Source organism: Anas platyrhynchos, chromosome 16, assembly GCF_047663525.1.
Source record: "Anas platyrhynchos isolate ZD024472 breed Pekin duck chromosome 16, IASCAAS_PekinDuck_T2T, whole genome shotgun sequence".
NCBI lineage: Eukaryota > Metazoa > Chordata > Aves > Anseriformes > Anatidae > Anas > Anas platyrhynchos.
The window spans coordinates 322,319-340,255 of record NC_092602.1 but is presented as its reverse complement, the minus strand read 5'-3'; the positions used below and the strand labels follow the sequence as shown (position 1 = coordinate 340,255).

The following is a 17,937-nucleotide window of genomic DNA, read 5'->3' as shown; positions in this document are numbered from 1 at the left end:
ACGTATACATATTTTGTCCTTCAGACACAGACACACACATATGCATATTTTTGCACCTTTTCCAATCTTGTTGCAAAAGAAAGAGGAAAAGCACATATCAAAAGACAATTCTAATTATTGTGCTATTTTATAAGGCTCCCTGAAAACTTTAAGCAAGAGCATATATACACACTAGCTTACGTCATCAGACACTGCCTTTTTCGTAAGGTGCTCGTTTCCTATTCCAGAAACACACCATGCATGACCTCATTCAGACAATGAGGAGGATAAATCCCATGACTATATCAAGGAATGGAGTTTTGGCTTTCAAGTCTGTTAGAGCTCTCAAATTGTCTGAGAGAAGTCAATAGTCACCATGGTCTAGACTGTTGTGAAATGAAGATAGCAGCTCTAGGTAACTGAGGGAAGATGGGCATCAGACAAATTTTTGGAAAGAGCAGTGTCCTAATAACAGCACCTGAACAAAGCTAAGGCAAAGATAAGACTGAAGGACAAAACCACTTGCCTGAATGAGCCCTTAAGCCCTACAAAGGCAGAACATAGGACTGCACTTCAATGCTCAGGCAAGGAATGCTGCGCTGATTTTCTCTTCCTCTCAGGTAAGTGGAAGAAACTAGCAGGGACTTTACTACTTGTGGGACACTGAGTTGCCAGGGTAGCAACAGAGGCAATACGGACCACCTCTAACTGTTTTACTAGCTGTATCTCTCATGTTAATACTTTTCAGTAATTAAAATCTGACAGCAATTTCAGACCATGAGTGATCTGTTTGTCTGTCTCTCTATACACATAACATCTCTTATGACTGTAAAAATTCTGCAGCTTACCAAAGCTGTCTCTTTCCTTCATCTCCTTTTATCAGTCCCCCAAAAAGTCAGTAAAAGGAAATACATATGCAGATACTTTAACTGGTAACAAAATAACAGGAGATAAGCACGGTTCTAAGACTTCATTGCAATAAATCCTCTAATAGAGACAAAAACACCATTTCCAGGTCTGAATCCACTCAAATAGGCTTCATTGTCAATTCTAAAGCAATTCAAAGGTGGAGAAAAATTGCAACAGATTCAGGTTTCAAAATGAAGAATTCAGTTTTCCTCTTATGCAAAATATTTCGATGTGCAACACAGCCAACTCATCAGTCATGGGTCTCTCAAAGGTTACCCACAGAGATATAACAAAAGCTAGAAGCTAGATGTATCAAACATTAACAAGCATGTTGGCTCAAAACAACAGCAGTCCATTTGCTGGCCAAAGTGTTTCCAGATATCTAATGTTCCTAATCCTAATGTTCCAAGGGAAAAAAAAAAATGAAGGTATTTTCATGATTTAAGTCACTGAAAACAGCAACTTTCTTCCTATTTCCTATCCTAAGAAAAGGCTACCAAGCTTCAATTGCTGCATTTGGCAGCAGGTAATTGTACTAATTAGTCACTGTGCCTTCAGTTACTGATGGTTCTTTTAGCATTCAATTAAGGGAGTCAACTACAGAAACACAATTAATGCCAACAATTCTGGGGTAGATAATTCTGGCTAGAATAGAAACAGAACTCATTTAAGATCAATCAGTTAAGTCAGATGATTCCAGATCAGTTGGGTCTAACGAAATACAAGTTAGTGAGAGAACAGACACGCAGTTTAAGAGCAATCTGCATATAGCTTTAAGTATTCCTGAAAGACTGTGGGATTAACATTAATTCTTGGAAAAACAATGGAACAAAAGATCTTACAAATCATCTGTAAGGGTAAGTGAAACAACATGACAAGCTTAACCAATAGCCAGCAACTGTTTTTGTTATCCCAAACAAATCTCAAACTAAACTATTCTCTTCTTTTAACATGGTAACGGCATTGTGGATAAGAAAGATACAGTAGCTATTGCACTTTGGTTATATTAAGGCTTTTTAACAATACTGTGTATGCATCAAACATAAGAGAAACATGGTTAAACAGTACAGTGAAACGAAATTTGGTAATGTACAGGCAGAGACGGTTATCCAGAAACACTTCACTGTTGGACTGAAAATAAGTACGTGAGAAGTGCAGAGGTTTACACTAGATCAGCAACCAATCAGTACATACTCAAGAAGCTTGCACAATAAATTGGAGAGTAATTTTATTAGTTTGTAAAAGTTGACAAGCTAGGTGAAACTAAAAGCACTATCACAGACAAAGTCAACTATAAAAAGTTGACCTTTTGACAAAGTCAAAATAGAGGATACTTTTAACGAAATGATAAAATGCTATTAAAAAGGATCTATGAAGTTTAATAAAAGATAAAGTTTCTGTGAAGAAAAAATATGTAAATAAAACCAAAAACAAAGAACAGCTGATTCGGCAGCAGTTTAAATTAAAAAAAAATGAAAATACAGTAGATTAATCAGTAATATTATGATATTATAGCAAAACAGGCAAATAGGATGCATTTACATAGGAGAAAAATAAAACTGAAGACATGGAGCAACTATTCCAGTCCACCAAGCAGTAGGGAGTCTACTGGCTACAGTAATTAATCTAGTTTCATTCAGTTAAAACAGACCTGAGAGAAGATTAATACCAAAACCAAAAACATGTGCTTTTAAGAAACATAACATAAAAAGATCATCATTTAGAATATAATGTTACAAAAAAGCAAAAATATTTGAAAACATTTCTGAAATTGACTTCAAGAGGCCATCAAGAGGCCATCTGTTTAATCCTGTTAAACAACAGGCTAGTCACCAAGGGCTGAATTGTATTTGACAGAAGTTCATTTAATCTGTTCTTAAAAATCTTACTTGGTTATAGGCCATCATCCCTGCTTCCTCCAAAATTTCTTGTTGATAGGAAAACATACCGTGCTGGAGCTCTTCTACCAACTGCTGCACTCCAAGTGGGATATCCCTAGGCACCAAATCATGCCACGTACTGATGAATATCCACAGTAACATTAAGAAATAGTAAGTGGTTTCTTTGGATTTTTTGGAAAACAACAAAACATTCAAAAATAAAAACAAGTCATTGGAACTAATTTCCACAAACTTGTAATAACTACTTTAAACAGATTCCACACTATCCACTGTAACTTCTTGTAATTTAGTCTGACATACTGATTCACCTTGTGAAGTTCTTTTTTACCTACTATTATGCCACATAAAGGACGATTTTTTTTAGCATCTTTTCAGTGATGATCAATATGTAAACTACATTGTTTTCTTTGTATTCATAAAGACTAAGATACATTATTTATTTGTAACTATGTAGCAATTCCACGTTCATGCGTATGTTTTATTTATACTACTTCTCTGACCAGAAAAATCTCAAGTATTTTTTTTTGTCACATATGACATTCTAGTCATTATTTATTTTCTGTTTTGCTTTTAGAAGGGAAAGCAGCACACCAGACAGAGAGATTCCCAACTGTAAAGTAAAAGGCCCTAGAAATATCAGCTTTAAGAGAGACTGGAAGAAGGAAGAGATCCTAAGGGTTAACCTTACACTCCTGAACTTGCTATTAGAAGTATTGTTTGTTTTAACAGAGCATCAGGGATTTCTGAGTATTTCTGGACCTTCCTCACTTGTACCAGCACTTCAAGGAAGAAAAATAGTATGCAAGTGTAAGAGGAACAGAATTTGTCTTCCTGAATGTTAGCTCTGTAACTGTTTTCATTGCAAGTTACTCTTCACAAGTCTCAAACCATCAGTAGAAGAAAAGCTATTTGGTGATCTTAGAGCTGTAGCACTAAACATGTTTAATTAGAATGCATTACAGCAACTCAGGATTGAGACATAACACTACATGATTAATTCACCTACTGAAATGGCTACAACAAAACAGAGGGAGCTAGCAAGGCCACCCTTTAAGAGCTGTGTCAGCCCACTTCCCTCCACATTGTCTAAAGAGGTATTCTCCTTCACTATATGCTTGAATCACTCACAAGTCTTGACTATCACTGTGACAGCTGTGGATGGTGTACATACCAGATCAACAGACATCAATCTTAATTCATCGTATTCTCTATTAGCAATTATCCTTTTCATTTCAAAATCAAGACCAGTTTTATTTACATATTTATCTTTCAAAATTCTGTCAACATTCTGAGTACTACTAATCATTCACCATCGACTACTATCCGGTTATGTAGAAACCAGAATATTCACGGAATCCATATTTTCCAGCTAAGCTTACAATATTGTCCAGTCAAACTCACTCAAAAAATATCTACATTAATCCTTCGAAATTCATCATCTGGTTCCCCCAGTTCAGTCACAATTATAACAATGAAAATAACAATAACAACAAAGAAAAAAAAAGTAGAGTTGAAAATATATTTCCTTGGTTTTTACTCTTCTGAATATAAGGAAGAGAGATTTGACAACAGAAAGATACCTTAAGCATGTTCGGAAGGAAGACTGAAGATTAACCCATAGCTGCCTAAAGCTTATTGGAGTTATCCTGAAAGCTCTCTGTAGTTTTAAGATGCCTAAAATGCCTCTAACTAGAGGAACCATGAAACACTAGACTCCGGGATGTACCACCCATATGCTCCTCAGTTGCTACAGCCAGCAAACTGTGTACTGAATGCATGAGTCTCAGCCCAGTCAGGCAATCAAATTTGACAATTTCAATTATAAAACCTCCTACATATCTTAAGACCAATACCTTGTTCCAAAAAGTGTGCACTTCCTGCAGAAGCAAAGCAGCTATGCTACACATTTGCTTTTGGTATTACATGTTATGGTAAGAGGGGAATTTAGACTTGAAATTCATAGAGAACTGAGTTTCGCAGTGGTGTGAACAACAGAATTTTCATAATAGCCTTCCAATGGTTTCCAGTACTTAACTTGCCTGCAACATGTGGTAGAGGCCTCTTTGCTGGCTATTAAACTTGTTATGCGTGCAGTATAGGCATTGTTGGAATGTAAATAGCTCTCACATGGTAATGTTATTTCCGATACAGTCCTGTCTATACTGCTTATTATTATTGAAAAGAACTACTAAACCCTACTTAGGTTCCTCAGCATCTGCCAAAAAGCTGCAAGCCACACCAGCTCCAACCCAACTCTTCCATTTGTAACACATCTAATGAGCAGATGGTTAATTTTTTTAATTTTTTTTTTTTTGGCTGTGTGTGTGTGTGTGAAAAAAAGCAAGTTTTTTTTAGGGGAAGTGACTGCGAGGGTGCCTTGTTTTTTAAAAGTCAATTGTTTTGCATATCTGTTCAACTTCTTAACTGTAAATTTAGCTTTCTGTATGTTACTGGAGAAATATATCCTGTAATTGTTTGCAAGCAAAATAAAAATCTATTCGATACTGTTCAAGTTTTAGATGCTTAGCTGTTTGGGAAATACTCCAAAACTAACAAAATTTTCTTGCATCTGGTTCCTGCATAATGCTGGTGTTAAAGTCCTTGTACCTCTCGAACACAAAGAGTATGTGTTTTTCCATCTTTATCATTGCCACCTGATTAAAAGATAGTAGATGAAGTTTCCACACAACTCTAAATACCTCATCTACAGAGTGAGCTTCTCAAACAGTCTTGCACTGAACCTGAAAGCTACACAATATTTCAGGTATGCTGCTGTTCACTTCTATAGTTTCTCCTGGAAGAAGAAACAGGGCTTAACAAGCGTGTGTTCCCAATCATAATTTGTTCTCCATTCAGCTGAAGAGGCTGGATCTTCATTCAGGTATTGAGTAACTGGGGTATTTGCCAAAAGGAATGAACTAAGTAGCAAAATTACTACATGTGCCATTAGGGTTTTGTAGCCATACTTAAATGTTTGCATAGGCACCTGAAATAAGCCATAAACAGCTTCTTCTATGATGATAAAAAGCAAAACAAACTAAGCAGGTGCCCTACAGAGGTCTCAGAATACAGAATATCAGCTAGCTCACCACACTCACCTTACTGGAAAAAATGTCTTATTTTCTCAAATTACTAAACATAGATTTGTGAATCTGCTACACAGAAGTTGCTTCTTTCTGTTCTGCAGTGTAATTTTACAAAACATTAATTCAAATAACTTAGTTGTTTTTTTTTTAATTTTAAATTTTCCTATTTTATCAAGCACAAAGCGCAAAACAATGAGCAACGTATTTATAAATGCTTTAAAATGTTTATAGCTCCAGAAATGACTTATCACTGTAATTAATAGTCTCAAGCATTCTGAAAAGTAATTTTTATTGTTGTCGATTTAGTGTGGTGTGGGTGAGAGAGACAAGACGGGGGGGGTGGAGAGGGAGAGTGTTTAGGAGGAGAAATTGTGTGAGACTAAGAGACAATGGATGTTTCTGAGCCAGAACTGGCTTGCTGTTTTGGACCATTAGCTCTGATGCTTGCTACTCCTCTCTAGACAAGCTTCAGAATCAGTACCATTCTTCAAAGTATACCAAGTGTGAGAAAAAGCAGAATAAATGTGGGAGTGAATGAAATCATACAGGCAACTGAATTCTTTTTTATTCTTTGAAACATTAGTTTAGACTCCCTAAAAAGTTATGTTTACTATACACACTCCTCTCATTCACATTCCTTTTCTGCTGCATTCCCCGTTCTGTTACAGCTTTCCAAAGCTTTAATGAGTGTACATTGCAATACCAAGCATTTCCCTCTGCAGTTAAGTGCGCATATTTTCTGCTCTCTGAGATTCAGTGCTATAGCTGTCCTCTTCCAAACAGTCACGAAATCTATTATGTCTAGGCACTTCTACACTGCAACCAAATCCAAGAAGCCAGCATTTTTTTATTTAGCATGCATTTGCTAAAATCATGAAAAATATACTCCCTGAAATACAGTTGCATGTATTTCAAATCTGCCACACACATGATAAAATATAATTTCCTTGAACGCATTGGTAGCAAACTTAACAACCAAATGCATCAACGTAAAATAAATACCAACATGTGGCACATCTGCATTCTCCAGAGTCCAATTATTAGTCCACATTCCTAGCAAAAATTTAAAGCAGTAAGAGGCCTTGAAGCTTGACATACATGCCCAAAAGCATGGGAGAGGACTCAGGGAAACTGTCATTCAAATAAATTCCAATGAGTGATACAAACCTCCAATTGCACTGTGGCTCACTGCTGGAGAACTGTTGAAGGCAAAAACAAGATGTCCAAGCAATGAAAAATTAAAGGATCAAGAAGCTTATCTGTACTGTTATGTGATAACTTAAGAAGGCTAAATGTTACTTTTACAACAAAATCACAGGATTTCACCCTTACTCTTTCCCCACCTGCCTGTAATGTAACATTAAGAGTATCAGAAAAATTAAACTTCTCCCTCTCCAAAAAGGAGAGGGGGATAAAAAAAGTGCTTTCTTACAGTTTTCTAGTTGTTAAGATTGGACTTTTGCCCAGTAAAAACACAGGCTCTGATTAAAATCTTCTTGAACCAAAAGTATCACAAATATTATTTCTCTGTAAGACAGTGCTTCATGAGGAAGAATGGAATCTACAGAGTGGTCCAGTAAGTTGTGACTGCAGGTGGTACACTACACACAAGGGGGCAACAGAACTGCTGCATCTGAACAAAACAGTGATCCACGGTACTTTGTCACCAGCAGCAAATAGCATTCTGGTGGGGAAAATGTGAACACTCCCAAATACTTTCCAGTTTAAAATACCAATCCACAAAAAGATATGAAACTGTCTTGTGACAAGTTTGTGGATATGGCAGGACCAGTGATGTGCTTTTTTTTTTTTTTAATAGCCAAAAACTCAGATGCCATACTAATTTTAATTCTTATCATTTGTCTGTCTCCTACAAGATGTAGCAATATTTCAAACATATGTTTAAACTTTTAAAAAAAAAATCTTATTTTTTGTAAAACCTTGTTTATTTTAGCACTAGAAACCTGTAATCTGGAAAAATTTAAACATACAATGCAATTTTTGCATTGTTTTCAATCCCATTCTTTCACAGGCTTTAAATGCAAATTCCACACTGCAAATTCCAGTACTTCTTAAGTCAGTGCAGGCCACTTTACCATTTGAAATCTCGATGTAAATACACCATGTGATTTTAGAAAAATTGCAGGCTTAGTACACATTGTGACTAATGAGTTTTAGATCCTATTTTCAAGGCCTGCCAGAAGCTAGCTGGATGACCTAAAGCAAATCTCAGTCTCTCCATCCATAAAATGAGAGCAGTGATACCTAGCTTTAAAATTTCCTTGCCATTTCCTAACAAAATTATATTTATTTCATTAACAACTTCAGGTAATGGCAAGCCGTCTTTTCAAAGCTCACAAAGCATGCACTGACTAAACATAGTCAGCTTTGTTTGTTTTCCAGTTCTTAACCATCCAGCTAAAATAAATAAATAAATAAACATAAACTATGAGAAATTGTCCAGAATTTCTGTCCTGAAGTATTCCAGAAGTCCAACTGAGTAACGTAGAGAGGACCCCTGATGATACTCTGTCCAATTCACGGGGGAGCTGTCCAGCAAAACACAATCTGAAAGTTACCATGATAACAGAAATAAAACCAAGATTGTGCTAGGGTTTGGTTTTGTTTTTTTCTCCCCACACACTTCTTAGAAAAATTACTGTACTTATTTCTACTGAGTGTTATGGTTCCACGGGACAACTGGGCTCACAAATTATGGTAAGTTCTTGAGAAGTCCATCAGTGATGAAAATACAACAGCTCAGATGAAACCTCCAGGTCAGAAAGCCCCTGAATCTCTTTGACAGCCATTGGGTAGCAATGTTTGCTAGGAAAAGGCTCACCCAGCACATCCTGCTTCCTTAAGTGTCTCATATTGGGCAGTATTTAAGCACGATATTCCACTATGTGGACCTTCAGTCTGATCCCACATGTCAATTCTTACAGAAGAAGAGTTGACATTCATCATCTATTAGCTTTACCTGAATAAAACAGAGCGTTCAAAGAGACAAAAGCAGTCTTTTTCCATCCCTCACTAACCACCCTCATTAGTTCCCTTTGAAAAGCTGCTCATGTTATTAACAGAATTTTGGGGGGAGGGAGGGGAAGAGGAGGTTGTTTGTTTTAAAACAAAAATAAAAACAGAAGATAAAGTAAATCCTATAAAGAATTTAGACTGAACTGATGGCAGCATTGGCAGTCATGTTCTGAATGTTCTCAGCAGGATTTTAAAAATACCTCTGATAGATCTGCCTAGTCTTCCTATGATCTTATAAGGCCTACTCTCTCTAAATCAGAATAATCATGAAGGACTGCTTTTGAAGCAGACAAGCTCTGTGTGCTACGAAAGTAAAATCTGTACTGTTTGTCTTCTACTTCGTTTTATAACGTCATTTTGAGAGGGAAAGACACAGCCTAACTTTGGCTACACAACAAGCAGCAGCACAAGCAAGGTCAATAATGAAAGCCGAGAGTATTCAGTAAATTGAAATGTATTAAGAACTTAATGCCATGCAACAATTTTACATGAAAAGATACAGCTATAAACAGCCACTGAAGAGATATTAACATCAGCAGAAAAATGCATGTGCAGAAGTATCAGAGAAAACAGCAGAACAAGGGTTAAAAGAGTAACAGATTAATAAGGAAGAACACTATCTTGTCACTTCTAGCAGTAACGTGGAGGAATGCAGTACGTCATGACCACAAGGTCTATACTCTGACCAGACCACAGCACAGATCAACCCAAGACCCTGCACTCTAACAACTTGAGAGTAACAACAAATTTGCAGTACATCACAGATGCCATTCCTTCTCTTAATGGCCCACCTGGAAATCGGACACGCATTTCAAACCCAGAAACCAGACAATGAAAAGCAATTTTGCCTAGGGTTTATGGAAAATGAAGCAATATGAGTTTGAAGCAAAGGAACACCCCGTAACAACTATTGAGAGGAACCCAAGGAACATAGTAAGGACCTGACAACCAGCATCTTTTATCCTCCCTCTTGCACAGAACTGATGCTGGACAGACTACTTGTATACGTGTGTTTTAATGCTTGTGAGTATGTGGGTTTAAAAAAAATCTCTTTTAAACATTTTATATACTTCACATTCCCATCTGTTAGATATCGCATTGCTTTTGACATTTTGTTTGTGGAGGAAAAAGCCTGCGAGCAGGCCACCGTGACTAAAATACAAGCTACGTAACCCAAGGCAGAAATGAAATCTATTTTGCTCTGAATGATGGAAAATTATGCATTATTTAATGCAGTGTTTCAGCAAGGTTCCTTTCCATTTCCCATATGAGATGAGGTTCTATTAACAATGGTTTGAAAACACATTCCCGCTCTCTGTTAGCATCCAGAATAAGCTGGGCTTAGCATGTATTTTTGAAGACCATTAAAAATGCATCATAAAACTGTAAATTTAACATTCGTCCAAATAAAAAAATAGTTTTCCACTAGGGGAAGTGAACAGAGATCCATCCAACATATGACTGAACTATATTAGTTCTATGAGACACAAAACTAAAGGAATAGTTTTCAGTTAAAGGCCTATCAAGCATGTTAAACATCACCCGTACTGATGCCCAATACAAGACTCCGCAAATCAGATACACAGTTTGATAACAATATTAAAAAAAAAAAATGGAACACCAACAAAAATGATGTCTTTATTATACATTTTGATATGCATCAACATTCAAGTGTTCTATTATTTCTATAAGCTGGATCTAAGACAACAGCTTTAGAATGAGAAAAGCAATACAGGAATTTGCATACCACTGCCAACTTATGGAAAAGCCATAAGAAATTATAAAACATTACAGATTCAAAATCTTGTATTTCGTTTTTGGGGTCTTATGATAGTCTTCTCATAACTTCGAGAGAGATTCAGTTATTCAACTTCACTTTGGAATGTGAAATTTGCCTCTTGAAGGAAGAAAAGGAAAGAGTTCAAAACTAACTTAAATACAGAAAATAAACTGGAGCATCTATTCACTATATGACAGAAACTACAATACTGCTCAACTTCATTTATTTCATATTAGAGTAAATTCTCTATTGGTGGATAATAGACAAACTTTTAGTAATTTATTTCGGCCATTCCATACAGCAGAGGGGGCTTTATCATTTGCCTTTTGGAGCAAAAGAGAAAACATGTACAAAGATACTTGTATCAAAAGGGAGATGCAGCATGCTTTGTCTAGCAGTTCAGACTAGAGACTAAGACTTAAGTGCTCTCAGACAAAAAAAAAAAAAGACTTATAGAAATAATAAGAAATGCTACTCATTTCTTCCCTGTTCTAATTAGTTTGAGCCAGTCTTCAGTCAGAAAATGCCTAGATCTAGTGAAGCAGTTAGCCTTGTGCTGCCTTTCCTACGTTTACATTACCATGTATACTTCACACCCTACATAGCTACAGGTAAGTGAGATGGTAGGAATACCATTTCCTGAATAAATCCCTGGTGCTTGTTGAAAGGCCAGTAAGTCAAAGTAACATGCTTTTAATGTTACAAAGTTCTCAGCAAGCCTCACTGCTAATTACTTGGTTTTCCTTGATCTTGTCCCAGTGCAGTACAGTGTATATATACTTAAGCATTTACTACTGTCCTTGTTTCAGTTAGGACAGAGTTAATTTTCTTCCTAGTAGCAGGTAGAATGCTATGTTTTGGCTTAGGATGAGAAGAGTGCTGATAACACTCCGATGCTTTAATTGTTGCAGAGCAGTGCTTAGACCAAGCCAAGGACATCTCAGCTTCTTGCTCTGTCCTGCCAACAGGCAGGCTGGGGGTGCAGTAAGAGCTGGGAGGGGACAGACCCAGGACAGGTGACCCAAACTAGCCAAAGGGGTATTCCATACCATCTGGGGTCATACTAAACAACTTATCGGGGTGGCTAGCCGGGGGAGGGGGGCCGGACTGCTCAGGGTTAGGCTGGGCATCGGTCAGCGGGTGGTAAGCAACTGCATTGTGCATCACTTGTTTGTACACATTATTAGTAGTAGTACTATCATCGTCATTATTGTTATTATTGTTATTACTATTTTCCTGTCTTAATAAACTGTCTTCATCTCAACTCACAGGCTTCACTTTCCCGTTTCTCTCCCCCATCCCAGAGAGGGAGGGGGGAGGGTGAGCTTGTTAGTAAAGGTGATTTTCTGCTTTCTCCGTTTTTATTATTTTCTCTTGGCTACTTGTTCCCCCAAACTCTCCATTTCATTTAATTTCCTCAGAGACTGCTTGAGAGGTAGCAGGCCTGTGATGAGACCTGCCATGATATAATGAGACTGTACACCTAAACAAGAAATGCTAGTTTCCAGGGGCATTCTTGTCTGTTACAGAAGAATCCAGTCCCAGAATCCTAGAATCCTCTCCTGATTTTTATTGCCACACAGCCACCTATTGGCAGCTCTTAAAAAATACGAAGTCTCACTGCACTACCTTTAATCCACAATGTCTAAAGAGACTCTTCCTTGTGCTGCTCAAATGCTGCTCCATGGGTTGCCTTTCTGTTGGACAGAGCTGTATCACTAATCCACTGAGTCAGTATAAATCCAAGATGCTAAACATCTAACAAAAATAGGACTATCTGCCACATAATAAAACAAAAAAAAATATCCAAGATGCAGTTCGTGATTTGATTAATCACAACAGTAAATAACATAAATATACCAAAAAGTAATGATAAATTGGAATAAAGACCTTAGGGACACTGCAAAGAAAAACAAATCCGTATACATAACATAAATTTTAAAGCAAACCATTCTAGAGAGCTTGTATAAGATATGGGTGATCTGCTTCCATTCCTCTGCATAACCAACACACTTCACAATTTCAGGAAGCCCAATTTATTAGGACTTGCATACCAGCCATATCCAGTTTAAAAAGAAAGAAAACTAAAAACATTATGAACAGCATGCACTTTGCAAAAATATTTATCTTAGATATATGTAAGTGTGAATATATGTATACAACTGAAGTTAGATCTTAGAATCACTACTTTTGAAATATCTAAGTGAGGAGCGCCCCCTGATGTGTGCTTTGTTCATGATAATTCTTCATGATTCCTCAACTGCAGACTAATAGCCACTACGATAATTCTTCAAAAGAAACAAATCCCCAGGGTGAGGGAACTTACTCCTTGCTGAGAAAAAAAATAAGGAATAAACCTCATTTCTAGGAATAAACAAACTGAGGGGAAAAACAAACAAACAAAAAAACACAAACAAACAAAAAACACTGAAGAGCTGAAAGCTGACCAGAAAAGTCATCTGGCAACTCCTCAGGTTTTGAAAAGCTAAGAAAAAGAGGTAACAACACGTGTTAAGGTTTTAGCTTAAAACTACACTGTAAAAAATCCAGCACTTTGTAAGCAGATGAAGACAATCCAAGTTTCTTAAAATTATGTCCACTGGCTCTGAGCCTGACTCTCAATGAGCAGGTAACAAGATATTTTTTCTTAAACGCTACCCTTACAAATCAAGCTTAATTAGAAATCAAGGATGTCAAAAATCCTTTCTACAGTCACAGTGAAAAATTCTGCATTTCCACATTGTATGTTCAGATCTGTGAGGAAGAAAAAGCACTGTACCATTCCTACACTGCAGTATAACTAGTTCTAGCATTCAATTGACACCGGGAGGATAACTGTGCAGTAAAATGCTACTATCTCCCAAAAGAGGACTTTACATTACAGCATTTAGAATGAGTAGAAAAATTGCAACTCAACTCCTTAAAATACAATTTCAAGTTGTTTTCTTCCATATAAAAACAGGTTCCAGAAACTGCAGAGGAATAATGAAAGCCTACAGTAAATGCTCAGATTGTGTTGATTTATAGTATTCTGAGACTCAATTAACATTTTCAAACTCTAACCCAGTTACTTAGAACTACTAAAAAGGGTACACACATTTGCCATTCTATTCAAGAGTATCATCAGAAAACAACACTAAGAACAGGGGGTAGTGGAGAAAGTTGAGACAACTGCAGCTCCTTAATCACAATAAAAAACATACTCTATAAATTCGAACAACCACCCCAACAAGGACATGAAATAAGAAAATGTAAGTAAAAGTGTCTTAATGTACGTAAATAGACAAAGAAACAGAGTATTCTTCCACCACTGTATTAGTGATGCTCACTTTGGTACCTGGTCCACCTTGAGTCCACCAGCAAAAAAAAAAAAAAAAGGATTACTCAAAAAGAAGAAAAGAAGGGGGATGGGAAGAAGGCACAATACGCAGCAATAACAATAACAACAGCAAAAAAACAGCTAACAAGTAAACCTACATAGAATGAGTATACAAGATAAGAACTTATCTGGAGTGTTGTGACCAGTTCTGGGCTCGCCAGTACAAGAAAGAAAGAGTCAGACTAGACCAAGTCCAGCAAAAAGGCCACAAAGATGACTAAGGGATTGGCGTATCGGTCATAGGAGCAGAGGCTGGCACCTCCAGTCGTTTAATCTGGAGAAGGTGCAGTGGAGGAGCACATCTTACTAATTTGTATGAACACCGGACAGGGGGACAACAAAGAAGATGGAACCAGGCTCTTCTCAGTGGTATTCAGTGAATGGACCAGAGACAATGGATACAAACTTTTTTTTTTTTGTGTGTGTGTAAAGGTGGTCAAACACTGGAACAAGTTGCCCAGACAGGTTGTGGAGTCTCCATCCACAGAAATATTCAAAACCCAACTGGACAATTGTCCTGGACAACTTCCTCTAGCCAGACCTGCTTTCAGCAGTGGGGGCTGGACTAGATGATGTCCAGAGTTGCTTTCAGCTTCAATTGTGCTGTGATTCTGTGAGATGGTAAGATAAAAACAAACGCACAAATCTCAGGATAACATAACACATCAAGTTCTAGCAAAGCCAAAAGAATCTGTTAAGCAGTTTTGTGCCTGAAAAAAATGGAATGCATCTTTCTGCAAATTAAAAACAGATTGTAAGCAGGAGGACAGGACTGGAAAGTTCCTTGCTCATCAAATTAAAAACAAGAGGCCTATTCATGAAAAACGTTACATGGTCAAGTCACATTCTTTGCTTAAAAATTTTACACACGACTGAGGGTGGGCATTTTACTTGCAGTTCTTAGAGAAAATCTGAGGTGGTTACAGATTGCTACAGCATGTGGGTAAATTTCTAAAGATATGCAAGCAGTCAGAATTACAAGAGGATGAGCAAATGTCCCTTTTATTTTTAAATAGGCTGGTCACATGATCAACAGCTGGAGTGAGTTAAGAAAATACCCATGCAAGCTATTTTGCTGAATTCCCTTACAGTTACATGACAATATCTAAAATCCTTCTGCATTTCAAATACCCAAAGGCCTCATGGTTCAAAATCCCCTCCTCTTTCTATTCTGCCTTTCAAATTTCTTCTCCATCCGCACATAGAAAGCCACATTCTTAAATGAAGCAGAGGAGGTAGACAAAGACCAGTAAGAGAAACTTGTGCCTGATGAAAAGTGGGAGTCATTACTTTCAGATTGCATACACGTAGTGCATTCATTTTGTGTCAGTTAAATTCTTCAGAGTATTTACCTTTTCTCTAACAGCTGAAGAACAGTTTGACATGAAAAATGCCACTGTTTTGAGAAACAAAGTTTTGATCCATTGCGCAGCTTAAACAGTTGCACGTAATCACAGACCACTGCTGAGACATGTCTTTCAAAAATGTTAGCTAAGTTGGCCCTCTCTCATTCAGCAACCTGTTGTGCCCTTCATGGAACACTAATACTCAAACACCAGTATCTGGGGCTTCAAATAGGATGGTGTTACTAAGTTGTTCAGTCAACATCCTTCTACTCACACAAAACTCAGAAATAAAATCAAGATAACCCTGGGAGTGCTTAAAACCTCCTTCTATTCTTCTTAATTACATATAAAGACATATGCAAATTTATTCTTACTCTGCCACATTTGTCACTTTTTCCTATAGCCTGAGAACTGGAATGATGTAAGAGTTCACTTATTTTCAATAAAGGCAGCTTATTTTTTTCCCCTTTTATGCCCTTTGAATATTAAAGGAAAAAAAACATTGCAGCATTATGTCATATTACTTCCTTTGCTGACACCTTGACACAGATTACCTTAATCAAATGCCCATATATGCCTCTAAGGCTGTGATTTCCCATTACAGATTTTCTTTTTAATCTCTCCTTCCCCAGTTCATCACATGCAGAAAGCACTTCTGCGGTTAGGAAATTCCACAATACTTAGACAAAGCTACAATAACATTTACTATTAAGCTCTGTGCACACTATGGATTTTTGTTTGTTTGTTTTTAAAAGTTAAGTTACAGAATGATTCTTTTGGTATGAATATAATCTAGGCTGTGTGCCTTTGGTGGCTTGCAAAATGCATACTAGACAAGTTTGTTTTCTTTGTTTGGAAAGTTTGGTTTAATGTTGCTATAAGAAGAAAAAAAAAAGCAAACAAAGTTAAATATAACAAATCTTAAAGGCAAAACTGTCCCTGGCAATTACTGTGTGACTCAGACTGTGGAAACGAAGCACTGCCCAAGTACGCAATCAGGACATCTCTGTATTTACTGCTACAAATACAGTCACAGTATGTAAACTTGCAGCACATTCTTAAATGACTATGCTTAAGTATACATCAGATGCCATCTCAAAATGTGAACTGAAAATCATGATTCCAAAAAACAACAGTACACATACATCTCAGCACATGTAACCATACATGATCGGAATCAAGCACAGCTTTGTCACTGACACAAGCAGAAGAGAGCATCCTCAAGCTGCAAGACTGCTGCACCCCCATAATAAGCAAAATTCATTTCAGTATGTGAGATAAGCTAACATCTCTAAACTTGACTCAAGGAAGTATTCAGTCTCAGCTTACACCTGTACATTTGTAAAAACAAACATTCTACCTATTCATCATGAAGATCAAATTAACATTTTAGTTCCAAAGAATAAAAAACCTGTTTTGAAAAGCAACATGCACAATACCCAAAGTCCTGGTCCTCAGAAACATGAGGGAATATCTATACAACTAAGACAAAATGCATTTAAGACACTGTATTTTAATACAACAGCGGAAGTTTTTACTCACTACCTTACAAATATTTTATGTTTTCATCCTAACACAAATTGAAGCACATAATTAGGAGCTCAAGCAATGGATAAGACCAGTGCTGAATCAAGGCTAGTCACTACAAACTGCCTTCTGCAACTGACGATTCTGAGAATGACACAGGAACAAGAACTCTAAATTAACAAGAAGACCTAAATTAACTTGTTCCTTCCCCACCTCAAAATTTTGTACTAACAAATAGCTAATATCCCCCAAAATGAAATCTTATTTCTCATCCATCCTCCACTCGGAATTCCTTGCAATTTTGATACTCTCGTTTGTAAGTTTCCAATACTTTTAAAGTATGGCTAAACTAATGGCGTAATATGCTGTCATAATAAATTCCCACAGACCAAGATTAGATTATTTGAAAACAACATTTCTTCGCATCCATTTTAAATGTCACCTTTCAATTTGTCCAGATGCCTCTTCATTGTTTTATCATAAGAACGAGTTATCCTGTAAAATTTAGGTACTTCACTACAATGTCCTGGACAACCAGCTGTTGACCCTACTTTGAGCAGGGGGAGCTGGTCTAGATGATCTCCAGAGGCCCCTTCCAGCCTCAGCAATGCTGTGATTCTGTAATACTAGAAAGTTTTATTCTCCAAGACGTTGTCATTCCCCACCCCCCCAAAGAAACCCTGAACTCAGAAAATGCTTTATAAAATCTTAGAGAATGTGGATATTGGAACGAGCCTCCCACAGAGGTTATTAAAAACAGCAGCTAGAGGACAGAAGATTTCTTGGAGGAGGTAATGAAAAAAATCCTCCTTTTTTTTCTTTAATATGAAGACAAACTAAACATAAATGTTGCTCTACCAAATAGTAAGTGTTGTATTTAACGTGTCTCTTTTATAAAATAAAGATTCAAGTAATAATACCTGAGAAGTGCAACAGAAAATACTGCATCTTTCATTAAAGAGAGACCACATGTAACAAACACTACTTTACATAG

At 37.0% G+C, this 17,937-nt stretch overlaps 1 protein-coding gene and 1 long non-coding RNA gene across 8 annotated transcripts in view; one reads left to right on the top strand and one right to left on the bottom strand.

Annotated features, from left to right (window-relative positions):
• TTC28 (tetratricopeptide repeat domain 28) overlaps positions 1-17,937 on the bottom strand; it is a 158,173-nt gene that overhangs the window by 126,994 nt on the left and 13,242 nt on the right. The gene's annotated exons all lie outside the window — the stretch shown is intronic.
• LOC119718554 (uncharacterized) lies at positions 1,442-5,910 on the top strand. Its single transcript, XR_005269688.2, has 3 exons — positions 1,442-1,745; positions 2,827-2,939; positions 3,364-5,910. It is a non-coding gene; the product is annotated as an uncharacterized lncRNA (long non-coding RNA).